Here is a 4,484-nt window from a genome sequence, read left to right as displayed (position 1 = left end):
AACCGGTTCCAGCGCTTTCCTAAACAGCGATGTATAACAAACAGATTAGATGAATATGATGTATACGTTTTATACATATATAATAGAAAAAAATCACATTTATATACTCACTTGACATTTCCCTCCGCCTCTTTTTTGAGTCCACCATTTTTTTTTAATTTCCTGAATGATGCCGCCTTCCGATAATTTTAACACAGCAGAATTTAAATTGTGTAAAAATGGCGAATCTGTAACAATGTTTTATATGATAATATTGATAACGCATTAATTAATCTCTTCAGTATATTTATATTCTAGAAAAGATGATCATAATAAAATGATCGAAATGTTTGTAATTTAATGTTTTATTGAGTATTAGCATAATAGATTCAGTTTGGTTTCTTTAGCCTTTTTTTTTTATAGTTAAATTTATATTCTAGAAAAGTGTACGATAGGTAATATTCCTTTAACTACAAGAAAGAGTAACAACTGTTGTTATTTGCGTGATCATTGTATTGTTATAGTTTATAATTTTGCAAAATAATATCTTTGTAATCAGTAAGAAATTTTGCAAGAAAAGGTAATATCTTTGTAATCGGTAAGAAATTTTCAAATGTTAGTGATTATTTTTTAGAGTCATGTCTCTTTTAGATATTTATTTAGTGAATACATTACTAAATAATAAATAAATATTTAACACAAATTGTATTACTCCTATGTATTATACCTGATCATATTTAAATCCACCTTATGATTTTTACTTTTAAGTATTCTCAAGTCGTAGAAGAAAAGGAAAGACGACATAGTGACATCTAATAGAGCAAAATGGACGGTGTCTTTTGTAATATTTCTTTATTATTTGGCTATTAAAATATATTATATTGGTAATTCAATATGTATTACTTATTGCAAATATATATTATACATTTAAACATTTTTTTGTCGATCTTTTTTCAAATTTTCTTTCGATCTTGATGATTTTGTCACATTTGATAATATCAAATTTTATCAAATATTAATTGTATGGTAAGAAAAAGAAATCAATTTTTTAAATTGTGAAAATATAAAATATTCGACTGTACTATATTATTACATATAAGTTAATGCAGAGATATTTTGATAAAACTTACTCTTTTTCATTGCTATGCCATATCCCTTTTCGTCCAAGAGCCCTCCTACTTGCGTCACATCACAATGTCTCTCTGTCAAATATCTAGAGCAATATACATATATGTATAATAATATGTATATATACATGTAATATGAATAAAAATATATATTTAAACATTTAATAAGTACTCTATTGAAGCAGATTCCATAAGAAAGGCGTATTCTTCATTTTTGGCTTTGTGTAAACCATCTTCATTTTCCGCGACTAGTACGTCGTTCTCATTTGCCATCATGTAGTTGTACATTTCTCTGTATGTCGAGTGATTGCTTTCCTTGGAATTGACAAAAAATTGAATTATAGAGTACGACTTACACATTTATCATGCTTATTTTTTAATAATACTATGCATTTATGTGTATTAGTTTAAATTATTTTTTTCTCAAAAATACTAATATTATTAGTAAGTAATATTTTGTAGACTTTAATTAGTCGAAGTACTATTACTTTAAAACTGTTTTCTGTTATTTAATAGAAAAAATTGTAATTACAATTCTACAAGGGATGGAAAAATTGTTAAATATACAACAAACGCTGATAATACTAATAATTGTATGAAAAATTATTAAATTAAGTTACAACTAACAATAAGTATAATTACTTTGCCAATATTATTTCATTCATACATATTATTAAAAGCTATTTAACTAATTATGTTAGTTATTTAATTAATTGTGTCGTGTGCAGGATTATTTACTATTGTATTTATAATAAATGACTGTTGTATGTGTTGTAAAAATTATTATTGGAATTTTTTTCTGATTAATAATATTTACGAAAAATACGAGACGAATAACATGGATGATAACAGAAGAAAACAGTTATTTGAGTTAAGATTTTTTACGTTTGAGATTATTCTTGTATAATATGCATTATAAAAATAATAAACTTTGAAAACATTTTGAAAAATTTATCGCTACATACGTAATTACTTATTATACTTACTCCAAAAAAATTGAGCGTGGCTCCCTTCTTTTTTGCGCCATATTTTATAGTTTTTTTTTTTGCTAATTCTTCAACATTATCAAAAGGCGATGTTATAGTTTCTACAGTTAGAAACGCCGCTAGATTAGCTGTATAACTTGATACCATAATTAAGCAAAAAAACCACCAACAGCTTGCAACCATCCTTGTAGAAATGCCACTGTAAATATTTTAATTTTATTTTATTTTTATAATATTTATATAATCTTTTTGATTTAACTTATATATAAAATTCTCAAAAACTAATAAATACAATATTAATGAAAATAATGCGAATTTAAAGTATAAAGTTGGTTGAAGCAAAGGATAGATAAACAAAAACCTATGTAATCTAAAAATTAGATGTGTTGTGTTTCAATCAATTATTTAACTAATGCAATAAATATATTTTTTATATTTTTTACGGAAGTATTTAAACATTTCACCTTTGAAATAACTCATTCAACATTAATTAATAGCTATTAATAATATTTGCGATATTATTAATGGCATATTAATTAATAGCATTCATTAATATAGTAGCAATTGAGAAAATTATTTTTCACTCACATGGGTGCAATTTCGCTCCCTTGTTGCATAACGGCGCCTATCGCAAACCAAAAAGCATTCTTAAAAGAAAATTGATTCTCAAGTACTTCAGGTTCTTCGATGCAAGGGTAAGGATTACTCCATTCTGCTGGACATATTCTCCCGATTATGTAGAGTAACAGCGATACTATCACGTAAGCGCCCATTAAATAAATCCAGACGTCGTTTGAAAATGGTGATAAAAATGAAAATAGACTCGGAGGTGCTTTAGTTGGTTTTCTGTATAATATACTAATTCCTGTAAAATTATGTCTTTTACTTTAGACTAAGAATAAAAATGATTTTATATGTATACTGATGGCAAAAATCAAATTAATTCATTTAGCTTATTTACAATAATTATTACAGTAAATTTATTGACCTAAATTCATAATGGGCGTTGTAAAGTCGAAGTGAGTTGCCCGTGTCGATGTAATAGTGAGATCCGTGATGGCCAAATCTGCTTCCTGTAAAAGTGTTACATCTTCAATTTGTGGATCCCATATTATTGTTATATTATATACTGTTATGTTAATGTAAACTTTTGTTTATATTTTATTGTATTATACTTGATTATATTCCTCGACATTCAATACTAACATTATGCATAATTTTTCCAAGCATACCAGACCACTTTCCATCTTTTAAAGATCCATAATCGCCTTCCACTTCCAAGGTATAATTAAATTCAAGTATTTGACTAATTTCTTGTATGATATCTACCGCGAAACCTTCATAACGCTCATTACCGCTCAACGTGGTCATTGATTCTTTTTGCATTCCATATGGATGTGTAAGTGATATCAAAACTACAAATGTCTTATTTTGTATGTTCAGTTTAGCTTCTGATTTTGGAGTACTGATTTCTGGAAGCCAATCGATATTTTCCCCTGTACTATTCCATTCACCAATTTTTATCAAACCATCTTCAGTCAAACGTACAATATCCAATTCTATGTTACTTCGGAAACCGTCTCTATCAAATTTGACAAGACCTGTTAAACCTCTTGTTTCGGTCTAAAAGTGAAACAGCACGATAAAAATGACTTGTATAACGAAAGAATTACTAAACAAATAATTAATTCAAAGATAAGAAATATTTATCATAATTGATATTATAATAGAAAACCAGGAAAGAACAAGGGCAATAGGAGTCAAGCGCGGGAGACGTTGCGCAAATAACACGACTATCTAGCGTAAAACTTCTTTATTTTACTAAAGCGCTTACATGTTTCGGCTCATTTTTTAGCCTTCTTCAGAGACAACATAAACTCACATATATAGAATATAACAAATATTAACTAGTCATGGTGATCTTCCCCACCTCGAGAGTATAAATGCCAGAATTAAATCCAGATAAGAATGCAATGAAGAAAAAAGGAAAGAAATTTTGAAAATCTCGAAATAAAGAAAATGTAAAACTAATGTATCAAAAAATTTTTGAAATTATAATTAATTATTCCGAAAGTTAGGAAGCTTACCCTGATCACAAGACACCGCATCGCAAACATTACTCTTAATAATTCAAAAACCGGTTTCTGATAAGTTGGCCAGTCAGTGTCAGACACAGTGAGTCTCTTTTTGATTTAGTTGGTCTTTATTGAGAGACAGTAATTAGAAAACTAGCGTTAAAAAATTAATCAAAATCAAGGAAAGAAATTTTGAAAATGATCTAAAGTCAACGCCCGACAGACTTCTTCCTGTGTACGAGCGACACTGAGGAAGCTGTACTGAGTCGCTCGTACACAGGAAGAAGTCTGTCGGGCGTTGACTTTAGATCATTTTC

General features: G+C 28.0%; 1 pseudogene; it reads right to left on the bottom strand.

The window, feature by feature from the left end:
• LOC108722047 (uncharacterized) overlaps positions 1-4,484 on the bottom strand; it is a 56,754-nt pseudogene that overhangs the window by 1,474 nt on the left and 50,796 nt on the right.

The sequence above is a fragment of the Mycetomoellerius zeteki genome, unplaced genomic scaffold (assembly GCF_001594055.1).
Source record: "Mycetomoellerius zeteki isolate Tzet28-1 unplaced genomic scaffold, Tzet1.0 scaffold191, whole genome shotgun sequence".
Classification (NCBI taxonomy): Eukaryota; Metazoa; Arthropoda; class Insecta; order Hymenoptera; family Formicidae; genus Mycetomoellerius; species Mycetomoellerius zeteki.
The sequence above is the reverse complement of the archived record's forward strand: the minus strand, read 5'-3'. Positions and strand labels throughout refer to the sequence as shown.